Genomic DNA, 26776 nt, shown 5'->3' on the forward strand with positions numbered 1-26776 from the left:
GGATCCCGGTGACGCGGCCGGGTGTCTCGGGCGTTCCGGAGCCGCACGAGCCAAGGAGCCGAGGTGTGGGCGCCCGGAGGCCGGCCTCGCGCGCTGCTGGTGGGTGTCCTTCGTCCGCCCCTTCCGCGCCCGTGGGGCTGGTTAGAGTCAGACAGGGGCCTGCGGCACGGCCCACGGCCAAGCGGGCGACCCGAGTTCGAGCCCCAGGCCCTCAAGTTGTCCTCCGACTTCCGTGCGCGTGCACCCACACGCAATAAGTAAATAAATGTTTATTCAAAGATTGAAAAAGTAAAGGGGCTGGAGAGATGGCTCAGCAGTTAAAAACACTGGTTGTTCTTGCAGAAGACCTGGGTTCGAATCCCAGCGCCCACAGGGCAGCTAACAACTGTCCCTAACTCCATTTCCACGGGATCCGAGGGCCTCTTCTGTCCTCCACGGGCGTTGCAGGACATGGGTGCACTTAAATACATGCAGGCAACACGCGCATACACATAAAATAAAAATAATAAATAAACTTTAGACGGTCAAGAAACCAAAGTAAAACCAGATGTAATGGCGCAGGCCTTTAATCCCAGCACTGGGGGCAGAGGCAGGCGGATCTCTGAGTTCAAGGCCAGCCTTGGTTACATAGTGAGTTCCAGGCCAACTGGGGCTACAGGGAGATCCTGCCTCAAAAAGACCAAAAATAAATAAGTAAATAAATAAAAATGATAACATGAAACGCTTCCAGGATTTTTGTAGAAATTGCCGACACCCATCACCAGGGTAAGTCGTGCAGTTCCGGCTTCCTTAAATTGGACGTAGTGGGCCTTCTGTAGGTGAAAGTTGACTCATGGATCAGCGTGTCTCCTATTCATGATCGAATACAACTTTGATGTTCTTTGCATTTGTGCGTGGATGAGTGATTGAACAGAAAATAATTGACACACATTCATATGTATTTTTTTTTCTTAAGACAGAGTCACACTGTAGCTCTGGCTGGCCTAGAACTCACAGAGATCCACCCACCTCTGCCTTCTGAGTGCTTTATTGTGATGTTATTACATGGTTTTGTTTTATTTTGTGTCTTTTTACATTTCTCTCTGCTAGGTCTGAAACCACCCTTCTGAGCCTTCCCCATCTCTCTGCAGTCAGGAAATTGGAAGAGCAGCTAGGGCTTTTAACCCTGAGCGTCTCTGCAGCCTCTGTGCAATTTGGTTGTTAAAGGTAAACAGTGAAACTCATGAAAATGATGGTCACATAATGCCCATTTCTGTAATACTCAGTTCACACACCTGCAGGGACAAGTACCAAGCTGAGGCTTCTGTGGGCTTTTTCACAGATTAACCGAAATTTTATTGATTCAAACAGCACTGAGAAGGTGGCGCACTTTAGGTCTTGTTATTAACCAAGCTTTGTGTGTTTTCTATGACTGTCATGAGATGCCTGAAATTGATTTTCTGAGTGTCAGTGCTTTTAGGGTTTCCTCAAGTGAATTCAAAGCATGATCATTTTGTGTGATGACTTTCAGAGACTACACATCCCACCTCTGCTCATAGTAATTTGGTAAATAGTAATAATACATTTTTTATTTTCTCTTGAGCAATTAGGTAAACTGAGCTTAGACAAAAAAATGTAGTATGAAACTAGAAAAGAATAAAGATAGCACTGGTGGCATTTAATACGAATTGGCCCCTGACTTGATTGTTTAAGACAGTATTTTCTTACTGTTGATGGTGGTGGTGGTTTGGTGGTTGTTGTTTTTTAAATTTTATGTGTCTGTATGAGTGCCTGATGTATGTGTGTCCACAGATGATTGCAGTGCCTGCAGAGACCAGAAGAGGGTGTCAGATCCCCTGGAACTGGAGTTAGAGGTGGTTATGAGCCACCATTATTGTTTGCAGGATTGGAGATATGGCTCAGCAGTTACAAGCACTGACTGCTCTTGCAGACGACCCAGGTTCAATTCCCAGCTCCCAGATGACGACTGATAACTAACAATTGGTAACTCCAATGGGGGTCAGAGGATGACTTGCAGGAGTTGGTTCACTCCTTCACCCTGTGGGTTTCAGGGATCAAACTCAGGTCACCAGGCACTGGCAAGCATCCTTACCCATTGAGCCATGAGCCATCTCACTGGCCCCTCAAATGACTTTCTAAAAATGCATTGGGGGAGAGTGCTGTAGAGACAGCTCAGTGGTTAAGAGCACTGGTTGCTCTTGCAGAGGACCTGGGTTTTGTTCTCAGCACCTACATGGTGGCTAGCAACCATCTGTGATTCCAGTTCCAGGGGATTCAAAGCCCTGCCCTCTTCTGGACCTCATGAGCACCAGGCATGCACAAAGTGCACATATATCAATGTAGATGAAACACATACACCTAGAATAAAAACATCTATTTTTAAAGTGCATGTGAATGTTGCACATGATAGTCTCATCCCGAGTTGAGCTGCACATCCCTTACAGTTAGGTATTGTCAAGCTTAGTTTGGAGTTACCCCCTACAGCCCAGCTTCTTAAACTGCATTATAACTCCATAGAGGGGTCAGAGAAATTTGGCAACAATAAAAGATCTCTGAACATGCAAAGACCAAAAACCAATTCAAAACCAAATGTGTCATGAATCTGAGGTGTCTGGCAGTGCTGCCCTGCACCACATACCTACACTGAGGCCTTGGTTTTGAGCACACACCGGGCACACCGGCACCGAGCATGCCAGGATGCCATGTGTTGCCAAGTGCTGCCTGAACAGCTCAGCTCAGATTCAAGACTATTGTGCATTATGAACTGCAGTGTTTTTACTGTGCCTTTAAAGTTTACTGCTCCTTCAAAAACAATGGTTTAACTACAGAAAACAAAGACTTCTTATTTTCCTACCATCATTTCTCCGGATATAAATATCAAATTAGTGTACCTTTGGGTTGTATTGTGTTAGAATATTTGCCTTTTAAATTTGCTGTTTGAGCTACTGACAACTTCATGCACGAAATTATTAAATAAATTTGGGCTTGGGATTAGGACGGAATTTCCAACGGTTTCAGAAATGGCCCCCAAAGACTCAGTGGCTGTCCTCAATACCCACATAGAAAAGCCGGAAGTTACTGTGTGCATGCCTGTCACCCCAGCGCCATGGGAGGCAAGAGACAGGAGGATTACTGGGGTTTGCAGGCTGCCGGCCTGGTCCCAGGTCCATGAGAGACCCTGTGTCAAATGACTAGGTAGAGAAGGGTAAGGTAGGACAGTGTCCTCCTTCTGGTCCCTGGGAGCCCAAGCATGTAGCATGCACACATCTGCCAGTGTGGACGAGGTATCTGTATGAAGCAGTGTTCTCAGTATTGATTTGTGTAAACTCAAAGTACCAGTCAATTCCGAAAAAGGAAAAGATCCTGAACATCTTGTAATATCGGATATTCAGCTGAGGTTTAATTCTTTATGTAAAAATAAATAAACACAGTCCATCTCATTAGCATCATCTTACTTTTCTGTTGCTGTGATAAAACACCATGACCAATGCAAATTACAGAAGGTAGTTTATTGGGCTTATGGTTCCACAGGGTGAGAGCCCATCATGGCTGGGGAGACACAGCAGGAGGCAGCCAGAGCAGAAAGCTGAGACTACAGGTCTTCAAGTGGGCACAGGAAGCAGAGTCAAGCTGGATGTGGGGCGAGGCTAGCTCAAAGCCCACCCTAGTGACGTGCTTCCTCCAGCAAGGCTACACCCTCTAAACCACCAGAAACAGCACCACCCATGGGGCCAAGTACTCAAATACTTGAGTTATGGGGGATATTCTTATTCAAATCACCACAAGTATGCAAATTCACTTTCATACTTTTGTGTGAGTGTATGTTGTATGTGTACAGTATTCATGGATACAGGTGCCCATCCATACAGAAGCCAGAGGCCAGCCTCAGTGCCATTCCTCAGGCACCCTCCACATGATTGATTGATTGATTGATTGAGACAGAGTCTCAGTTTGTAGCTCTAGCTGGACTAGAACTCACTACCTAGACCAAGCTGTCCTCAGACTCACAGAGCTCTGGCTCTGTCTCCACCTCCTTAGTACTGGGGTCAAAGGTATGGTCTCTCACTGGCCTGGAACTCTCAGAGCAGCTTGCTCCATGCTCTGTCACTCAGCATGGTGCCTTAGTCCACTCTGGTTTGGTCGAGAAGAGTTAATGAAGAGCCGCCTGGGGCTCATGGAGACTCTGTCTCAAAAAATTAAAAAAATCCCTATCAAATTCCTGTTCCGTGTGCTTGCTTGATATCTGAATGAGGCAACACAGCCTTTCAATAAAGTAAAAGCTCCCTTGGAGAGTTACTTTCGTTTTGTCCACGTAGTCTGTATGTGGCATCAGTGAGGTCCTTGGATCTGAGTTCATGTCCGATAGGAGCTGGGTGTTTGATTTTCTTAGTGACCCATTACAGAGGAGAGCAGTGAATGGTTATTGACTGGGCCAGAGGTGGCCCAGGATGACTTGATCCTGGATTTGCAGCATTCCAAGCTCTACACAGTCACTAGTTCAGCCTCGCAGCTGGTTCAGTGTAAGGTGCTGTTCTCCCTGAGAAGTGTTCACACCTCCAGCTCTGATCTGCTGCTTCTGTGTAAGTCCATTCCAACTCCAAGACGATGGAAGTGAATCGCATATCTTTTCAAGCGGAGTCGGAGGATGGGAAAGTGAGACCCAGAGAATTTTAAGTGATTTGCCCATGGTCACAGTGACTAGCAGAGTTTGCGTTAAACCCATCTTTTTGGACTTATTTTAATTCATTCTTTTGCAAAAATCTAAGAAGGAAAAAAGGTTTTATTTCATATATAGTAGAAGAGAGACAAACTCTTGAAAAATATTTATACAATGGATAATTCTTTAGGTTGGAAATAGCTAGACATTTCTGTAGCTAATACAGATTCCCCTTTTGAAATCGGTTGAAAGGAGCGAGACAATTGTTAGGTCTAAATCCAGAACTTCCTAATTTTAATGTCTGGTGTCAATTTTAATTTTCTGATTCAATTAGTTTCCTAATTAGAAGGGTTAAATTAATTAACCTCATTATTTACTATATATTTAATGATCGCTCCTCTGGAGAGACTTCCTTCATTTTCAATAATTGGAAAAGCTTATGACAAGAGGGAATATTGCCATGTCTTACACTTATTGTTTTAGGATGAGCATCCGGCCAGGGCAGAGGAATGGGAACTTTAGGAGATACTGATATAGCCTAAGGTTGCTGCCCATCTGTTGGGAAGCATGACATTGTAAAAACTTGAATTGGGGCCCAATTGTTTCTATCAAGTTAGAGTTCAGTGGACATCCTTTATTTAAGGGTAAAAGAAATGTTACCAAATTCTCTGTTCTAAGAAGGAGCTCTCTACCACTGCACCACTCTTCTGATCTCTTCTGCTGGGCAGTACTGGCCCAAGGAGTGTGCAGGTGGGAGAGGCATTTCATCTCCAGTATGTGACCTTAGCTCTAGACAGTCGAACAGCCATCAAGTTGAATGGTACTAAGTGATTATAGTGAAAAGGAGAGTTTCTGAATGTATTGTATCATCTGGTTATCTGTTATGTAGTATATATAAAAAATTTTATAGATTGTTGAATAATACAATATGTACTTTTTTCCAAGTTTGTTAATGGACTGAATAGATGACATTTGGGACAATAAGCCGATATCTGATGGAGGTCAAATCTGCCTGTCACTTCATATCTGTGTGAACACACACAAACACTGTTTTAATGAAGCGGCGTGTTTAGGGGACCAAAGCTAGGCTGTACCTGCTGCTGCTGAATTTGTGACTGTGCTGGGAGGCGGAAGGAGACAGAGACACCCAGGGAAACAGCCCCGTACCTAACGGCCAGGGCCCTTTATTGCCTTCCTGGGCCACAATACCACCACCGGAGAGGCCTAGGCCTGCAGAGCCCATGTGAAGAAGCCCGCTGCTTGGGCAGCATCACAATTTCAAATGCAAGCCTAACACACTTCGTGAAATGCTGTGGCCTGGTGATAGAACGCCCACCTCCATGCAGACATGGCCCTCAGAGTAGAGTAGCAGAGCGGGACACAGGGAAGGTGTACCCGGAAACATGCGTGGAGGAGGCACCATGGAGACACGATGTTTCAGGGGGTTGTCCTGTTCCCACAGGGGAGAAGCTGAAGGAGGTGGGGAATGAACTTGGAGGGCCATGGGACTCAACCCCTGCCCTGCCGGGGGAGGACACTGGGGTGGGGTGGGGGGCATACACAAGTGGCTTGAAGACCTTCAAGAACTGTGAAAGAAGCAATGACTATATTTCTCAAAGGGTAGAGTCTATTTTAATTTCTTTCTCTTTTTTTTTTTTTTGGTCTTTTTGAGACAGGGTCTCCCTGTAGCCCCAGCTGTCCTGGAACTCGCTGTGTAGACAATGCTGGCCTGGAACTCAGAGATCTGCCTGCCTCTGCCTCCCTCTTCTGGGAATAAAGGCATGTGCCACCACACCCGACTGAGTCTATTTTTATTTCCTCTCCAAAAGTTTTACATGGGCTAGAGAGCAGCTCAGAACGAGGCATGTGCTTCTATCATGAGAACCAGAGTTCAGATCTCAACACCCACATGGATGCCTCACAAATGCCTATAACTCTAGCTCCAGCAATCTGACGCCCTCTTCTGACCTCCATGGGCACACACACACACACACACACACACACACACACACACGTGTCCATACACTCATGCAGACATATAGATATAGACATGCATAAATAATAAAAATAAATCATTGGGGCTGGAGAGATGGCTCAGTGGTTAAGAGCACTTGCTGCTCTTACAGAGGACTTAGGTTCAGTTCCCAGCACCCATGTCAGGCAGCTCACAACCCTTTCTAGTGACTCTAGATGTAGGAGATCTGATGCCATCTTCTGGGCTCCCAGGGCACCTGCATTCATGTGCGCACACACAAACAGACATGCGCATATACACAATTAAAAATTGGCTTTTTTAAAAAATGTGTGTGTGTTGAGTGTACATGTGTTGTGTGTGCACATGCGTGCAGGTGCCCTGGGAGCCCAGAAGATGGCATCAGATCTCCTACATCTGGAGTCACAGGTAGTTGTGAGCTGCCTGACATGGGTGCTGGGAATCAAACTTGGGTTCTCTGCAAGAGCAGTCGGTGCTCTTAACTGCTGAACCATCTCTCCAGTCCCCACCCCAAAAAATAAATCTTTAAAAAATCTTTTACAGGGGCTGGAGAGATGGCTTAATGGTTAAGAACACTGGTGGTTCTTGCAGAAGACCCAGGTTCAAATCCCAGGACCCACATGGCAGCTAACAGCTGTCCGTAACTCCAGTCCCAGGTGATCCGACAGCCTCTTCTGACCTCCGCAGGCATTGCATGACACAGGTGCACTTATCTACGTGCAGGCAATACACGCATACACATAAATTTTTTTTTTAAATCTTTTAAGGCTCAAACTGATCATATAGAAGATGGTCTTTTGTTGAGTTCCCTGGAGATTTTCACTTTAGTTTTAAGGTGTTCATGGAAGATAATCACTATTAAGCAGATGTAGAACAGCTCTTCTTTTTAAGAATATTGTTACGGGTTCATACATTTTATAGGTTCACCGATAGAATTTCGTACAATGTATTTTTACCCTATTCAGATCCTCTGTGCCTCCATCTCACTACCCCCACGTGATTTCATGTCCTTTATTATTATTTGTATTTTTTAAATTTTATGTGTATGAGTGTCTTGCCTACATGTATGTAAGTGCACCTGTGTCGTGCAATGCTCACAGAGGCCAGAAGGTGGTGTTGGATCCCCTGGAACTGGAGTTACAGGCAATGTTAACTGCCATGTAGGTGCTGGGAACTGAACCTGGGTCCTCTGCAAGAGCAGCCAGTGCCCTCAACACTGAGCCATCTCTTCAGCTACTGTCTTTTTCTTTTTAAGACTTTTGGAGTCTGATCTGTATTTCCTAAATGCTCCTGGGTGTGTGTTCATCCTTTGGAGTCTGGTCAACCTACCAGGCATGACACCAGTAAGGAAAACCGACTGTCCCTGTCCCAGCATCTGTCAGTTGCCATAGTCAACTAGGGCCGGGGCTTCCTGCCCACCTTCCCCATCCATGCTGGGCCCCTGTCTGGCTTGGGTTTGCACATAGGTTCTGTGGGTTCATGTGTGCAATTGCCCTGTGGTGTCCAGACAACAGCCCTTGTCTTCATCCACGTCTCTGGTTCTTAGGCTCTGCCCCCGCCACGCCCTCTTCTACTGTGATTCCCAAACTTTGGGAGAAGAGGGTGTGGTGTAGGTGTCCCATTCAGGTTGAGCAGTCCGAAGTCTTATTCTTTGCACGTTGACCAGTTGTGGGTCTCTGTGGTAATCACCATCTGCTACAAGAAGCATCTGTGGCAGAGTTGGGAGATGGACTAATCGGACTAAGGGTCTTGCAGCTCTCAGAACTCACCTCTTCTAATGAACTTGATTTGCTATTGACTATTGCATTTTATTATTTTAAAAAAGATTTACTTGGGGCCTGGAGAGATGGCTCAGAGGTTAAGAGCACCGGCTACTCTTGCAGAGGACCTGGGTTTGATTCCCAGCACCCACATGGCAGCTAACAACCATCTGTAACTCCAGTTCCAGGGGATCCACGCCGTCTTCTGACCTCCTCAGGCACAGGTGCACTTACCCATATGCAGACAATACATTCATACACCAAAAATAAAAAAAAATTTTTTTGGTCTTTTTGAAACAGGGTCTCCCTGTAGCCCCAGCTGGCCTGGAACTCACTATGTAGACCAGGCTGGCCTCGAACTCACAGAGATCCACCTGCCTCTGCCTCCTAAGTGCTGGGACTAGAGGCATGTGCCACCATGCCCAGCTAAAATATTTTTTAAAGACTTATTTTTATTATTTATATATGCATCTGTAAATGTGTGTGCAGTGACCACGGAAACCAGAAAAGGAGGTTGGATCCCCTAGAGTTGGGGTTACAGGTAGTGGTGAGTGCTGTAAGGGTGCTGCAACCAAACCTGGGTCCTCTGCAAGAGCAGCTGTTAGCTGCTGAGCCATCTCTCCAGTCCCTGCATTTTACTTTATAGATGGAGAAATGAGTCTCAAGAGGGTAAGGCTCCTGCAGATTTTTTTTTTCCTGTAGAGATTCAGAAGTCATACATGACTTCTCACCTCTGCCATTGCAGAGTCAGCACACACCCATCATGCAGACGAACAAAGCTACCATCCAGTGAAACTCATCCAGGGTAACAGGCAGCCGGCCAGATTTAGCCTGTGGGTACGAGTTTGCTGATTCTAGGTTGAAGCTTCCAAGGTCACAAACTGGCAAGTAAAACATCCAACAGGTGTTTGAGACCTGCCCATCCTGGGTACCACGTACAACACTCTCTGCTTCTCGGAGATAACTCTGTGGACTCGGGATAACTCTGTGGACTGACTTGGGAGGTCTGTTGGCATGCTTGACCATCAGGAAGGCCAGGGGATTAGACTAATTAATTAGTCAAGACTTTGAAACCCACAGAGAAAAGGACCTTGTATGAAGTGCAAACTATCATCCTAACTAATATATTTGTGGCACTTTCATTAAATTTTCTCTCAAATCTTGAAAAATGCATATCTCCTGGCTGCCAAGATTTTCATCTTAGTATAATTATGAAGCCTCCCTAAATAATAATTTCTCAGTTTGTGATCCTCAGTGGGGAACAGAGCCAGCTGCCGAGACTTGATGGAGCCGTTTAATTTGAGACTTATTAACACAGTACAGGTGAAAATGAGTAGTCTTGGTGAGATTTGTTAAGGTGCAGCACATACAAATATCTGTTGTTTAGGGAGGTGTGTGAGAATAATACTAATCTAAGAAGAGTCATTTTCAGCATCCACCTGACAAGTATGGAAATTTTAGGGACATTTGTCACAAGCATTAAAGAAAATAATTTTCATTACAAAAAGGGAGGTATTTTAGCATTTGGTAACTGTATTTTTCTTTCTGTCTTTGTTTCTTGAGACAAGGGCTCCTGTAGTCTAAGCTGACCTCAAACTCCTGTGCAGTGGAGGGTGACCTTGAGCTTCTGATCCTCCTGCCTCCACCTCCCAGTACTGGTCGTGCAGGCATGTACCACACCTGGTTTGTGGGGCAGTGGAGCTCGAGTCCAAGGCTTCCTGAACACTGTACAACCTTCTCTACGTGCTAAAATGCATCGTTAGCACAACCTGTAAATTTTTTATTTTTCAGCCGGGCATGGTAGCACAGACCTGTAGTCCCAGCATTTGGGAGGCAGAGGCAGGTGAGTCTCTGAGTTCAAGGCCAGCCTGGTCTACATAGTGAGTTCCAGGACAGCTGGGGCTACAGGGAGACCCTGTTTCAAAAGACAAAAATTTTTTTTTAATTTTTTACATTAATATTTTTAGGAGTTAGAGAGAAGGCTCAGCAGTTAAAAGCACTGGCAGTTAAAAGCAGAGGACCTGGGTTCGGTTCCCAGCACCCACGTGGCAGCTAACAATCATTTATAACTCCAGTTCCAGGGGATCTGATGCCCTTCTCCAGCCTCCACAGGCATTGTACACACATGGTACATTTATATATAGGCAGGAAAAACACATACACATAAACCCAAATTTTAAAAAAACAAGACTTTTTAATGTATTCTTTGAACATTTCACACATGTGTACAATACACCTTGATCATGTCCACCCCCAGCTCCTCCCACTCCCCCTGAACTTCTCCCAAATGTCCCCTCCCACCTTCATGTCCTTTTTTCTTCACATGGGTGTGGACCATGCATTAGAGCAGACACAACATCTCAGGAGTCAGACCCCCAAAGAAAATTACTTCCCTGCCCCAGTAGTCATCAACTGCCCATAGCTAGCTTTTCAGCTCAGGGTGGGACCTCATGATCCCCTCTCCCATCCGTGCTGGACTAACTGGCCTGTGCTTGTTTGGGTCTTGTGCAGATAATTAGCTGCAGTGTATTCCCACTGCAGCAGGCATGTCATGTTCTCAAGAAAGCATTTCTTAGCACTTCTTCTGTCCTCTGGCTCCTGCATTCCTTCTGCCCCCTCTTCCACAATAACTCCCAGAGCCTTGGGGGTGGGGGTTAGATGGGTTGGCGTTGATGTCCCATTTAGAGCTGAGCAGTCAACAGTCACTCCCAGCACTTTGGCCAGTTGTAAGGAGTCTTACATTTGACTGCTGTCCACTGCAAAAAGTAGCTTTATGACCAGGACTGAGAGCCCCACTAATCTATGAGCATAAATCCAGATATCCAGAAGGCATTTTGGCAACATGTCCATTTAGCAAAATGGTAGTAATTTCTCCCCTAGAGTCTACGACCTCAGGCACCATGGGCTTTTGACCAGGTTTACAGTGCCAGATGTGAAAATCCTGTGCAGCTGGCTTCCAACAGAATCAGAAAGTGGTTGGTTGCTCCTGAAATCCCTAACAGGCATGCACTATTGCATCAGTGGGCACATCTTGCCTGGCATGTGGATACTGTAGCATGCTGGTTTCAGGGCTGGGAAAGACCATTGATGACTACCCCTAATGCCCACGGGCCTGCATAGCACCTTCTGGCACTAAAAACTAGCCAGCAGGGAAAAGGTCTGTTCAAGCTTGATTCTGAAATGTGTTATATCTTCAGCAGTGGGGTCCTACCCCATAACGAGGTGGGCAACCAGAAACAATGGCAGTAGCTTGTGTTGTAGCTTGGGGGCTCTCTGACAAATAACTCACAGGGAGGCATCCCACCTCTGACACTGAGATTTTCATGTAATAACCCGTGTTTTCTGGAAGAAGCATTGCCTGCCTGTGCAGGGCAACTGTACTCATATATATATATATGTATATATATATATATATAATATTATATTTATTGGGGTGCACACATGCAGTGACTTGCCTGTGGAGGTCAGAGGACAGCTGGTGGGAGTTGGTTCTTTCCCTCTACTGTGTGTGTTCTGGGGTTCGATTAGGCTTGGTGGCAAGTGCCTTTGACTGCTCAGTCATCTCACAGACCTTAATTTTATACTTAATTTAAATTGATATATATATATATAAATGATATGAAATAACTTTTATTTACATAATATAACTTTTCTTTAGAACAAGAAAATTTACAAATGACAGATATTTCTGCTTTTGTCAAAAAAATGAAAATCAAGCAAAGCAGCATACACTGGCAGTTGCATTTGAAATAATATGGTAGTAAATAGTAGATATTAATATTTTCATCTGTGCCTCATTCATTTATCAAACTTAGACTTTTAAATCATGATATTGGCCACTTGATAAGATTCAAGAGTTCAGGAGGAGCAGTGAAGAAAAATAAAGACCTTTAATCAAGTCTCCTTTAAGGTTTAGAAAAAAAATCTATGGAATATCTTCTTTACATCATCATAGACCTTTCCACCTTATAAGCTAAGTACAATGGTTAAGTTTCTCTCTTTACAACATTTATTTTACAGATATAATAATAGGACAATTTATTGACTGCTTTGATTTACTATAAAACAAATAACTTTCCATTCTTTATACAATAAATTACATCTTCCATAAAATTGGTTTATTATAGATGCACAAGAGACAGAAGTTAAAAAAATAAATATTATACAGCAATTAAATAATAGTTTAGTCATGGTAACCTAATATTCCAACTAGCATTAAGAAAAAACCCTTTTAAGAACATGGTTAATAAAATTTTTAATTAGTTTACAAAACTGTGAGTTTCCATAAGGCCTTTTCAAACACCCTTTGCTTGGTTAACCTAACCCCCCACCCTCCTACTCCCACCCACCCTCATAGAACCTTTAGCCCCACTATGTCCCCATTTCCATGTCACATGTGTCCTAACCCTCTCCATGGGCCCTTTCTGTCTTCCTGACCTCTACAGACACTCCAAATTACATACATAACACTAAAAACTTGACACTCGGATCCACATATGAGCGAGAACATGTAGTGTTTGTCATTCTGGGCCTGGGTTACCTCAGTATAATATTTCCCATCTCCATCCACTTTCCTGTGAATTTCATTTTTCTTCAGAGCTGAATAAAATTCCATTGTGTGTACATGCCACATTTTCAGTATTCACTCACTGGTTGATGGACATCTAGGCATTGATAACCATTTCTAAGTACACATTTCCAAAGAGAAAAGGGACTCAAATTAAGTACATGACTCCTTAAATGAGATCTTTTCCCCAGCCATGTGCCATTCATGTGCATGCCGTGTGCATACAGGCACCTACAGCAGCCAAATGAGGGTGTCAGGTATTCTGGCTGCTGTGAGCTGCTCAGCAGGAATGCTAAGACTAGAACCCGGGTCCTCTGCACGCCAGCACATGCTGTCAGCTGCTGAGCCATCTCTCCATGCCCTGTCCACTAGATAAAGCCGTGTTATAGGTGTGGAGTGTCACCCATGAATTTCAGAGAATAAGAACCAAGCTTCCAGGCTGTGGGAGAAGGCAGCTTGGGCAGGACTGAGTGTCGCCGTGGGGCAGGGCTGATAAAGGTCACTGAGGATGAGTATGGGTCCTTGCATATGAAATTTCCGTTTTTGATCTTTTATTTATTTTGTGTGTATGAGTGTATTGCCTGCATGTATGTAAGTGCACCCGTGTTGTGCAGTGCCTGCAGAGGACAAAGAGGTTGTCAGACCCCCTGGAACTGGAGTCATAGGAGATTTTTTTTATCGCCCATATGGGTGCTGGGAATCAAACCTGGGTCTTCTGCAAGAACACCCAGGGCTCTTAACTGCTGAGCCTCCCATGAAATTTATATAAAGGTAAGAGTGAAAAAATAAAATAAAATAAAGGAGCCGGGCGTGGTGGCGCACGACTGTAGTCCCAGCACTTGGGAAGCAGAAGCAGGCAGATCTCTGTGAGTTCGAGGCCAGCCTGGTCTACATAGTGAGTTCCAGGACAGCTGGGGCTGCAGGGAGACCCTACTTCAAAAAGATAAATTAATTAATTAATTAAAGGAAGAGGCTGGAGAGCACTGACTTCTTTTGCAGAGGACCTGGGTTCAATTCCCAGCACCCACATGGTAGCTAACAGCCATCTGTAACTCCAGTTCCAGGGACACCCAACACCCTCTTCTGACCTCCCCAGTCATTGCACAGGTGCACTTACACATGCAGGCAATATACTCACACACATAAAATACAAATAATGCGTAAAATATTTAAAAAAACACTAACAATGGAATTGATAGTGAAAATCAATGAGGTCTTCATTTAATCCATGGAACTGGGGGCAATGCTTCCGACTCTACGTGCTGATCATTTTACTTTATTTTAAGACAAAGTCTCCTTGTAGTCCCAGGTGCCCTGGAACTCGCTATATGTAGACCAGGCTAGCCTGGATCTCAGGGATTCAACTGCCTCTGCTTCCCAAGTGCTGGTATTAAAGGTATGCTTGTTTGATGCCCTACAATTACCATTACTTTTGTTGTTACTGGAATATGTTGTGGTGACTTTACCTCCATTTTTATTTTGATATAGTTTCAAACGTACAGAAAATGTTATGAAAAAATTTACTCCTTGCTCAGATTTTAGCCTATTCTTGCTGATATCCCTAAGACTCTTATTAAAAACAAAGAAATAAACCACACTTGCCATCCCAGCATGCAGGAAACTGAAGTAGGAGAGTCACGAGTTTGAGGCTAGCCTGGGCTACATACCAAGCCCTTCCAAGAAAGGAGGAAAGAGGGAGGAAGGAGGAAGGAAGGAAGGAGGAAGGAAAGAGGAAGGAGGAAGGAAAGAGGAAGGAAGGAGGAAGGAAGGAAGGAAGGAGGGAGGGAGGAAGGAAGGAGGGAGGAAGGAAGGAAGGAAGAAAGGAAGGAAGGAAAGAGGAAGGAGGAAGGAAGGAGAGAGGAAGGAAGGAGGAAGGAAGGAAGGAAGTTTGGAAAGGAGAGGGGGAAGGAAGGTGGGAGGAAACGGCAATAATACTGTAGATTCTCATTGAATTATCAGCTGTTCTATTCTGTCTGCCGTTACCTAATCCAGGATCCCACATGGCATTAACCGGTACATGTTTTTAATCTCTTCTCATCTATGACAATTCTTTGGTCTTTTCTTGTCCTTGACCTTGATGCTCTGCAAGAATACCATATATTTTTTGTAACGTCTTTAAGTTTGGTGTGTCTTTGTTTACTCATGGTTGGATTGCAGCTCTCCAATTTTCAGCAGGAACATTGTGGAAATGACACGTCTTCTCAGTGCAGTGTGCGAGACAGGCTGGATGTCCACAGTCCCCATTCATTAGGATTTTAAGGGGCATCACATGGTCACAGTAGTGGGTCTAGATGCCTGCACTGTAAAGTGACTCTTTCCCTTCTTTGGAAACAGTGTGTATTAAAAGACAGATACTTTAGACTATAAAAGTACTGTTCACCTCCAAGTTTTCCTTACGTCACATTCATAAGTAGATCCCGTTTGCAGCAATTATGTCAGTGTTCAGTTATGTCAGTGCTAGTGTCCCCTTTTCTGTCTCTGTCTTCTTACTGCATTTGTTCATCAGAATGCTTAGGACGCAGTGGAGTTTCAGAACATCATGCAGTGAAATATAAACTACGTAGCCTTCTGAGTCTGGCTTTGTTCCCCTTGTAGAATGGTCTTGAAACTCACCTGTGATTTGCTAAACATTGTTCCTCATTTTAATTTTTTTTGCTTTATTTTTGTGTGTATGTGTGTATTGCCTGCATGTATGCAAGTGCACCTGAGCCATGCAATGCTCACAGAGGACAGAAGGTATCGGATCCCCTGGAACTGCAATTACGAACAGTTGTTAGCTGCTATGTGGGCGCTGGGAATCAAACCTGGGTCTTTTGCAAGAACAGTCAGTGCTCTTAACTGCTGAACCATCTCTCCAGTCCCAATGAATATTGTTCCTTTACATGCATGTATCAGAGTTTGTTTTCATGTGCAGTAGTTGAAGGCAACTGAGATGTTTGCAACTTGAGTATTTATATTTAAAACCACTATTAATGTGTAAGCACAGGTTTCTATGTGAAGATGTATTTATATCTATCTTGGGTCAATACTTAGGTATGGAATGACAGAGTCATAAGTAAATATGTATTTAACACTATAAGAAACTGCCAAGCTGTCATCTGAATGGGACATCATGTTTTGTATTTCCAGGAGGATGTTCTGCACTGTTTGCCACATTTCATAATGTCAACTAAAGTTAGCCATTCTTGTCAGCTGCCAGCGCTATCTTACATGCATTTTAACTTGCATTTTTCTAATGATTAAATGAAATTGAGCATCTTTTTATATGTTTATTTTGCTCTCTACATTTCTTCTTTGATGAAGCATTTTCAGGTTTTTGTTTACTTTTTAAACACTGGGTTCTTTCTTTCTTTTCTTTTTTCTTTTTGGTCTTTTTGAGACAGGATCTCCCTATAGCCCTAGCTGGCCTAGAACTCACTATGTAGACCAGGCTAGCCATGAACTCACATAGATCCGCCTACCTCTGCCTTCCAACTGCTGGGATTAAAGGTGTGCACAACCACACCCAGCCTAAACTGGGTTCTTTTTTATATTGTTTTATTTTTTTCTGAATTAAATACTTTGTCAGTAATACAATTTTTAGAAGTTTCTAGCTTACAGTCCCTTATTCTAACACCGTCCTTTGCAGAGAAGTTTTCTTATTTTAACATTGATAACATTTAATTTGTAATTTTTTTAATGGATTTACACTTACGGTGTGATATATAAAAACTCTTCAGCTAACCCAATGTATTCTTTTCTCTTGTCTTACAGAACTTTTATTAAACATTGTTCATAATGGTCTATGATCATTTTGCATACATTTTATATGTGATGTGTGGGGCATGATTCATTTTTTTACATATGGATCATTTAAACATCACTTAGTGAATCAAAACATTTTCAAATATGGAGTGGTATTTTCTCCTAATTTTAAAATCATCCTGTTTAGGGCTGGAGAGATGACTCAGTCGTTAAGAGCACTGGCTGCTCTTGCAGAGACCTGAGTTCAATTCTCAGCATCCACATGGCAGCTAACAACCATCCATAATGCCAGTCTCAGGGGATTTGACACCCTCATCTGACCTCCATGGTCACTGTACAACACAGGTATACTTACTTACATGTAGACAATACACTCATACACATAAAATAAAAATAATAAATAAAAAAACTTTTAACATATTTTTATTGAGCTTTTGCAATTTCATACAACAGTTCTTAATCAAATTTAGACCCCTCCCCCATCCATGCCTTCCCCATTGCCCCCCAGACCTCATGCATTCCGTCATACATGTTAAGTCCTATCCAGTCAAATGTTTGTACCCAAATGTCCTTCAGTGTAAATTCATCCACAGGAGTCCAGTCAGCCCATCTAGAGACCGTATGTAAGGCACACTCTCCCTCACCCAGCAGCAATCAGTCTCCAGTAGTTCTCAGTCTAGTGCGGCCTCCCACCCACTTCTCTCCTCCCCTCTGTGCCTTGTTTAATAGAGTTGACTTGGGTCCTGTGCTCAGTGCCACCATCGCCACAAGTTCACATGTGCAAGCCTCCAGTGGACTGAAAGCCTCTGTTTCCGTGTTCCTGAACCGGCCCTGGCTCTTACAGTCTTTCTGCCCCCTCTTCTACAGTGGTCCCTGAGCCCTGGGTGGGTGAAGTAATATAGGAGTCTAACCTACACTCTGCAGTCTCTTATTCTTTAAAACTTGACCAGGAGAGGCCTCCTGTGTGCATCACACTGTGTTGTACAAGGAAGCTTTACTGGTGAGCATTGAGGGCTGCATTCGTTTTCTCTCTGCCCCTCGTTCCACTGTTATTATGGAAATAGAAGAGCAAGCCGGGTACCAAAAGCTTTTGCAATGTGATGATGGTATTTAAGAACTCTGTAGCCGGGAACGCCTGGAGAGAGAAGTGGGGAAAGTGAACATGCCTTCCCCATCGCCCCACCAGACCTCATGTATTCCACCATACATGTTAAGTCCCTGTGGTTATCCAGGATAGACCTCTTTGTTTTCCAAAGCTATCACGTTCCTGTATAGGAATCTACGTTGCCTAAGACTTTCAAATTTCTGTCACCTTTTCATTTCTGTTACCTTTGCCGCCCTATGTTGTCTTACGTAATTACCACGTATATGCTATGTACCTTTTGCTTGCATTCCACAACTTCAACAAGGGGTCTGACTCCTTTTATTCCTGGGGTAAGTCCTGCTAGCATCAAATTAAAACTTCGTCTCCTCACCTGACTTTGGCCATTGGTCTCTGGCTTTTCCTTAACTCTGTTTCATGAGCCTTCGTTGTAGAGGTTCAACTGTAGTACGTCACCTAGCACTGGGCGTCTCTCAGATGTATGTTCTCTTGAGTATTCGTGCCATTCTGCAGGAACCTCTACCTGTAAATATAAGGATTGGTATTTAGCATATAATAAGAAATTTAATTGTCTAGAGAGATGACAGAGACAGGGTTTTCTCTAGGATCTCTGTCCTCTCCTGCCATGTGTATTTGACTGAGTTTATAGTGCCACACATGAGTTCCCTCCCACTGAGTGGGCTTTAAGTCCAATTAGATAGTGTAGGACCCAGAGATCCCCCTCATTCAACCCCTCCCGACACCACACTGATTGCTCTTTTCAGCTTCTGTGTAATGCTTGAAATGCACACCTGCTGCTACTCCTCCCCTGCTGTTCCCCTTCCAGGAAACTATAGATTAGATAAACCCAGGTATGAACACTGCTCTATAGAGTAAAAATAAAGACTCCTGACCACACAGATGGCCAGCACATTCCACAACCCTGATAACAACAACAACAACAAAATCTCCACAACCGCATCCTGTACAACCGATCAGTTCAAAGGTGTGTTGGCATGAGCAGGACTCTTGGACCAACCACAAAGTGACACTGTTATTCACCTCCTCCCTTTGTCTCTAACCTATAAAGAGCCCCTTCTTCCCCCACCTGGGGCTCTCAGCACGGTTCCGTTATAGCGGTGCGGTCTGAGAGCCCGAGCTTAAGCCCGAATAAACTATAAACCTTGCTTTTGCATTTTTGGTGTGCTGGCTCCTCGGTGGTCTTCTTGGGGTCCTGTGAATGAGGTATAACAATGGCAGTTGATTGCCCCCCAGATGACAGTGCCACTAGTGCACCAACAGAGGCAGTTTGCCATGCCAGTCGTTATGGTTATTAGACTTTGGGGCTGGGTTGAACCATTGGTTGTTTTTCTCCCTTGCCAGTTTGCATATTGTCATCTAGTGGTATGATAGTCAAACTTCAGGTAGAAGGCTTCCAGCCGTGGGTCCTAGTTCAGCATGGTGGAGTCTCTGAAGAGAATCAGAGCCCAGGTGGCTGAGGCAGGAAGCTCTTTTATACCTTTTGAGAAGGGGTGGGGGAGCCGGTATTCAGACTATGATTCCCTGGCAGGAGGTGGGAAGGGGGTGCAGGAACAGGATGTGGCACCCCCTTGACTCATTTCCCTGGTGAGCGGGGCTCTGGCAAGTCTGCTAACCCAGGGCTCCCAGGATGCCTGTCAGTATCAGTGCAAGGAGAGAGGGTCATCCTAACTTTACATTCTTGCAACTAGATTGTGCACTGTGTGAGCATGTGAGTGTGCGTGTGTCCGTGCGTGTGTGGTTTTTGTGTGTTTGTTTTGATTTTGGAAGAAATAAAACCAGTGTCGATGCAAAAGCGTAACCCTCACCTGACAGGGGATAAGAGACAGTTTATTCTGAAGTCAAATGTGAGTGACCATGGCCCAGGAACATAGATTCAGGTTACCCCAAATTCCATGTTCCTACTTGGTAACTGTTTCAGGAAGCTTTTAGAGTAACAGAACAGAAAAATGTCATAAATGAAGGCACTTGTCAAATACATTGGGGGAAACAGTAAGTAGGTAGTTACAGCAAAAGAGAAACCTCAGCTACAGGCCTCAGGTGGCCTCCGAGGACACTCAGCCTTTGGGTTGGTGGAATTATTTCTTGGTTAAGCTCATACATTTTATTAGTCACAAGATGTTAACTCGGAAACCAGGTGCACAGGGAACTCAGGGCTGAAGATGCACCAGCTAATTTGTAAATCGGCTCTGGATCTGCAACACTTTAAACCCTCCACAGTCATTGAAATGCTAATCAGTTGGTCAGCCTTGCAGGAAGTTGGTTCAAGTTGTAGGCTTTTTCTGGGAACTTTCATTCGCACCAGTCTAATTTTTTTTTTTTAATAGTCCCAGCAGGCCTGGCACTCCATATGTAGTCCAGGCTGGCCTCGATCTCAGAGTTCCGCCTGCCTCTGCTCCCACGCCTGGCCACACCATTCTAATTTCTGACTCTATTCTAAATACTTATCCACAGACAAGAGTAGCTCTTGCCACTCATCAAAGAAGCTTCTTTTTGCAACGGGTGGAGACTGTTACAAAGTTCCATAACTGGTCAAAATGCATTGACCACGGGGTGCCAGCCCCGATTGTCTACTGCAGCATTTCTAAGCCACATCACAGTTATGCCTGAATGAAGAAGCCTCTGACTCTTAGCATTAGTTTTAAGGCCAAGGGCGGAGTGGAACGTTGAGAACCACCTGCTCCTTCAGGTGCCTCACAGAACTGCTCTCGGGCCAGACTTCACTCACTTTTTTTTGATTTTTTTTTGAGACAGGGTCTCCCTGTAGCCCCAGCTGGCTGCTTTGGACTCTGGAGTGCTAAGATTAAAGATGTGCGTCACCACGCCCGGCCTTCACTCATACTTTTATTGAAGACAGTATTTGCAGCATCAACTGGGAAACCAAAAGCTGGGATCCACCCTTAATTTATCAGAGAAGCTTGTGCTTTGATCCCTAGGTCTAAAATGCCTCCCCCAATTAGAGGTCTTGGGTTTCTCTGTGCTTCCAGCAGTTTGATATGTTAATCAAGCATACCCGCATTCATTCACTGTCTTGGGTGGAGGGCAAGGTGGGGTCCTGAGAGATTCCAGTCAGAGGCACAGACCACAAAGGGAGCACAGGGCTCAGTCAGCTTGTTTATGTTACAACTTTTGGTTGCAAGGTTAGGTAAAAGTCATTAGTCCAGATTATGTCCATATTGTGGGTGCTGGGAACTGAATCTTTGATGTCTTGGTTGTTAGCCTTAGCCTTTAAGGGCTGCACCGTCTCTCCAACCCAGATTATGTCCATATTGTAAATGCCATTCCTACAAGATGCCGTATAACCCCTGCACCTAAGGCTCCCGGAACCTTGAGGAAGAAGGGGTGGAAGATTGTAAGATCCGGACCCCTGCAGCTAGACAGCGTCTCAGGGCATGAGAGGGAAGCTATATACTCACAATCCCAACAGTTGGCTGCCTAACAAGACCTGCATAACGACATCACCAGTTGACACCCCAATGTAGATGGGAAAACTTCACAGGATCCCCCTCTAGTTAAAGAACTACAGGCAACCAATGGCTGCTAAGGGAGGAGAATCCGTTTACCCCAAGGTTGAGCTCTTTGTTAGGGTATCTAATCCAAGGGGTCAGTCCTAAACACATGTACACATAAGCACCACCAAGTGGACTCATAGTAAGATCCTGTCTCAAAACGAAACAAGAAAACAAAACCAAGCAAACACTCAGTAAGGTGGCACACACCTTTAACTCCCAGCATGAAAGAGCAGGCAGATCTCTGAGTTCCAGGCCAGTCTGGTTCACATAGGGAGTTCTAGGTAGCCAGGGCTGCATAGTGAGAGTCTATCTCAAACAACACCAACAAGGAGACCCAAAACAGAACGAAACAACACAGAAACGATGTGTTCCGCAACCCCAATCGTAAAGGGCTTTATCTTTTCGGTTTGGGGACCCTACTGTGCTCCAACAAAACAGGTTTGGCTACTTGTCCTTGACGTGCCAATTAAAAGAGCCAAGTTAATACTGAGAGGCAGAAAAAGGAAGGACTTCAGTGTGGTCTCACTGGGTAGAAGGACAAAGCCCATGACTCCCAAGTCCATCTTCAGGGTCCTGACAGGAGGGTAGGGTTTAAACAGAAGGCAGGAGCTGTGCATAACTAAATAGTCTGATTAAAGTGTGGTCCAGCCCAGAGTTGTCTCAGCTCCAAGGCTCACGCGTAGTCAACTGACATACTGTAAATCTTTGGAGACAAGCTCCTCCTCTGGCTGTGGCCAGGGTCTAGTCTTTCCTTCTCCCAGTAAGAGAGTCCGTCTCTGTTTTTTAACAGTCTGCTATCATAGAGTGGGCACAGGTGTCTCTTTAGAATGTATTCATTTCCCCAAGGCAGGCTGGCTACAGTTTCTGTTCTTCCAGTCTGCCTTTGCATGCTCTCCCGTAGTCTTTGATGTGTTTCTTGTAGACTTCTTTTGTGAATTTGGTTCCTGTGAGGGCCCTGACAATGTCAACACAGGTGATTGCTGCGCTTTTGTTCAGTCTCCTTCTGGGCCTCCAGGAGGAGGATTTCCATCATTGAGGGCGTCGTCACTGTTACCCTCAGTCCTGCTGACCATCCTGCCTTCCACCTGGACACACAGCCTGTCCACATCCCAGAACTCAGAACAGCTCCTCATGACTGATGAGGTCCCAGTAGGTGATTATGATGCAGCCGTGGATCATGGCTGTTGTGAGAGTTGTGCCAGCGACAGATGAACACGTTGTGTCTTACCACAAGGTCAGTGTTCATTGAATAACACTAAATTCATGAGGTTTAACAGTTTCAGGGACGGGGCTGTGGACATCCTTCTCCCTCAAAATGGAGTCAAAAGCTACTTGTAAAGTGAAGTCTCCTAGGGCCAGGCACAGCCTGAAAACCACTGTTTATGCAATAAGCAGTAACAGGGCTACAGGAGTGCACAATATGACCCCAATAGTCTGCATTAAACTCTTTTATCAATGAGACAAAGAGCCCACAGAGGGGACCCCAGTAATACATAAGGAAAGCGGTGAGTTACATACACAGTGACATGGTGACACAGTCATCCACAAAGCCAGCAGACTTCTGTCATTTGTAGTGACATCACAGAGCTGGGGGTGCTGTGTTAAATTAAAACGGCACTGAAGCACAAGTCATTGAAAAGTTAATCTAAAAGAGAGAGAAATGATGAAATGATGACAGTCAGAGCCTGGGAGGGCATGGAGGGGCAGGATGGAGAGAGGACACTTAATGCGTACTGTTGCATAAAAGGAGCACCTTCCGGTGTTGGGTGGCACAGCAGGACAGCTGTGGTTGGAAACATCAAGTAGAGAGGATTTTGAACTTTCCATACAAAGACTGTCTGAGCTCATAGATATGCTACTTGTGCTGAGCTATCACACTACACACCCAGATACATGTAATTGCTTTGTGTGAATTATAAATCTATGCTATAGCAGGTGGAGGGACCCAGAGACTGGTTACATGTTGGGAGCTATTAATGCATTATGTACATAAGCTGTGGCAGGCTTGTTTACTGAGTTTGTGTTTTGCACACCACTACCTAATCTGCCAAGTCAGGAGGAATGTGTTTATATGGTGGAGGTCACAAGTATCTGACCCTCCTTGACCCTCAGGTACAGGTGGGAAAAACAGCTGTCAGCTGTTATTGAGCTAAGCAAACGGTGGCTGTCTAGGATGTTCTTCTGTATTAAAAGGCGGAGCTGAAATAAACCGGGGCTGCAGTCTCTACTGACAGTCCTCCCATGTATCTTTTCTCTGTCTCTTGTTTTTTCTTTCAATCCTCACTCCCCCTTTCAGGTACTGTCCGTCTTGGCCGGCTGGCACTGGCAGTTACAGAAGCAGAGGAGGGAGGGAGAGGGAGAGAGAGAAAGAGAGAGAGAGAGAGAGAGAGAGAGAGAATACTGAAGAATACGAAGAATCTTTGTAGTAGGCAGGAAAAATACCTGTCCTTCCATCCTAGTTTCCAAGTTTCCAGCTGGGCACCACAACAAACGACAGACCAGGGCGAAGTGTTCAAGTCCTGGGAGGTGGAGGTGATCAGCTCATGCTTTTTCCTTTGGTTTTTCACCTGTGTAGACCAGGCTGGCCTTGAACTCACAGAGATCCCCTGCTTTTGCCTCCCAAGTGCTGGGATTAAAGGTGAGTGCCACCACATCCCAATTGCTTTTTTTTTTTTTAACTTTATTTTTTTATCTTATGTGTATGTGTCATGCCTGCCTGTGTGGAAGTGCACCTGGGTCATACGAGGCCCGTGGAGGTCGGAAGGGGGCATCAGATCTCCTTGAACCCAGGTGTCCAGCCCCGAGCTCACGCTTTTTAAACATTCCTGTTTCCTAAGTGCCAAACTCCCCCCAACTCCAAGTGTCCTAATTTATAGTCCTGTCTTCTTACTTATGTTTTTTTTGAGATCAAGTCTTATGAACAACTCACTGTGTAACTGAAGACATTGAATTCCTGATCCTCCTGCCTCTACCTCCTGAGTGCTGGAATTCCAGGTGTGCAGTACCACACCCAGCTTCTACTCACATTTCTTGAAAGAGTTGTGTACTTTATTTATCTATTTTTGCTCTTCCCATCCTTTCCTTTACTCCTGTTCTAACCTCCCAATTTGACTTTTTATGCACCTCTGGGCTCCCCACTGTGCTATTAAACCTGCTGACACCGGTGGCTCCTGTCTGACTGGCCACCAGCGGCCAGTGGTGCAGTGGACTGCCTCTCCTGTGAAACATTCTTCTTGCTTCCAAGAGGGGACACTCTGGCCTCCCTCTCTCCTTTGCCCCCTTTCTCAGAGACAGGGTCTCACTCTACAGCCCGCAGTCCCGCCTTATCCCTCCGAGTACTTGAACTGCTGGTGTAAGGCACTGCAGTTCGCCCCTTCCATTCTCTGCAGAGACGTTCTGGTTCTGGTGACAGAAGGCGCCTCTGAGGGGAAGGTCTGTGCAGAGCGTCTCTCCCCTGGGCTCACATTCAAAAGAAGCATTTTCCAGGCTGGTCTATGTCTCTTAGTCACCATCCTCCTGATTGTTAGAAAATGTTAGATCAGGAAGATGTGAAATGAAAAATGAGATGAGCTGGACCTCAACAGAGATGCATTTCTCTTTATTAGAACAAGGAAGGGCCACAAGTTCTCAGAGGCCTGGAAACCATGCACTGAGGCGCAGCTGCTGTGGGGCTTTTAAGGGGTTGGAAAGAGGAAACGCTGCTTCTCCTACAGTTCTGTTTCCTTATGGTTTGAGGATTTGGGACAATGAGCGCTGCTGTTGCAGTTTGGGGGTTCAGGACAATAAGTACTGGTCTGTGTTTTCCTCAGATATTACAGTATCCGGTGTGGGGCTTTCCCAGCTGAGACATTTGTCCTGCAGTGATGGTCACCTATAGCTTCCTGGGTTGCCTGTATTCACCATGCCATCCCCTCTAGGAAAGGATAGTAAGCTCTGGAATTCCACGGGGCCATAATTTTCCCTTTTGTAAATTCATACCTTTGTGTGTCTTTGCTTGTGGGTAGCATATTGTCAGCCCCTCCCAGCCAACCATCAGAGAGTGGAGGTATTCCTTCGTCCTTCCAATGCCATGGCCCTCCAAGAGTTAACTGAGCCATAACCGACCCTTGTCACCCAAGTACAGTGTTTAGGAAGGGCTGACTGCAGAGGAATCTGCCTCAGGGTGGATGGTGCCTCCAGACCCACCTGGCTCTGATTTGGATGATGTTTATACCATGCTCTGGAGTCAAGACCTCAAAGCTGTTGCTGAAATGGGTTAAGGGGCTATGAAGCTACTGGGCTGGAATGAGTGCGTGCAAATCCCTGGCAGGAAAGTGTGGTACCAGGAGCATCTGTAGCTGTACTGGCAGGAGTGTGAACATCTGGCCACAGTGTGTCCGTGTGAGGAAGTAGAGGAAGGAGTGCTAGTGTCCAGCTCACTCGCTCCTTTTCTCCGTATTCGGTCTGGGACCCCAGTCTATTGGGTGGCGCTGTCCACATTCAGGGTGGGTCTGCCCTCCCCAGTTAAACCTCTCTAGAAACATCTTCACAGACATGCCCAGAGAAGTGTCTCAGAGTTGATTCAAATCCAGGGAGCTTGACAGCGATGATCCACCATCACAGAAGCCACTTGACAATGGAGTCTAGTCAGCCCATCCAGTGGTCGTATGTAAGGCACACTCTCCCTCACCCGGCAGCAATCAGTCTCCAGTAGTTCTCAGTCTAGTGCCAGCCCACCACCTATTTCTCGCCTCCCCTTTGGGCTCTTAGGTTTAATTGAGCTGGCTTGGGTCCCGAGCTCAACACCACCGCTGCCACAGGCTCACTTGAGCAAGCCTCCAGTGGCCTGGAAGCCTCCACCTCCCTGTGTTCATGAACCAGCCCTGGCTCTTACAAATTTTCTGCCTCCTCTTCTGAAATGGTGTCTGAGCCGTGGGTTGGCGAGGTTCCATATAGGAGTCCCATCCTACACTCTACAGGCTCTTATTCTCCAAAACTTGGTCAGTATGGCCTTCTGTGTGCATCGCACTGGTGAGAGTTGAGGGGTGCATTAGCCCTCTCTCTACCCCTTATTCTGCTGTGTTCCATGAGCCTTAGTTGTGGAGATTCGACTTGGGTCCTGAGCAGATGTACCTAGTACTGGGCATCTCTCAGATGTACGTTCTCTGTATCTGACCAGATGTGCAACTCTGTAGTACCTGATAGGTAGAGAGTTGGGCGGGAGCGAGCGGGTGGCGTGGATGGAGGAAGGCACCAAGGCACAGATGGAATTCTCAGTGGGATACAGATTTATTTTGCACGGGGCACCTTTCCCTTGGGGAAGGGAAAGATGTCAGGGAAGGGAAGGGGAAGGGAAGGGGAAGGGGAGGGGAGGGGAGGGGAAGGATAAAGAAAGGAAGGGAAGGGACAGGATGAGAGGGGGAGGGCAAAGGGAGAGAGGAACG

General features: G+C 45.4%; 1 long non-coding RNA gene across 1 annotated transcript in view; it reads left to right on the forward strand.

The window, feature by feature from the left end:
* The window catches only part of LOC103745334, a 41202-nt gene continuing 14426 nt past the window's right edge, over positions 1–26776 (forward strand). The window contains exons 1-2 of the long non-coding RNA XR_607750.3: positions 1–99; positions 1090–1206. This is a non-coding gene — a long non-coding RNA (uncharacterized LOC103745334). The remainder of the gene's footprint in view (positions 100–1089; positions 1207–26776) is intronic.

The sequence above is a fragment of the Nannospalax galili genome, unplaced genomic scaffold (assembly GCF_000622305.1).
Source record: "Nannospalax galili isolate Female #2095 unplaced genomic scaffold, S.galili_v1.0 scaffold302, whole genome shotgun sequence".
Taxonomy (NCBI): Eukaryota; Metazoa; Chordata; class Mammalia; order Rodentia; family Spalacidae; genus Nannospalax; species Nannospalax galili.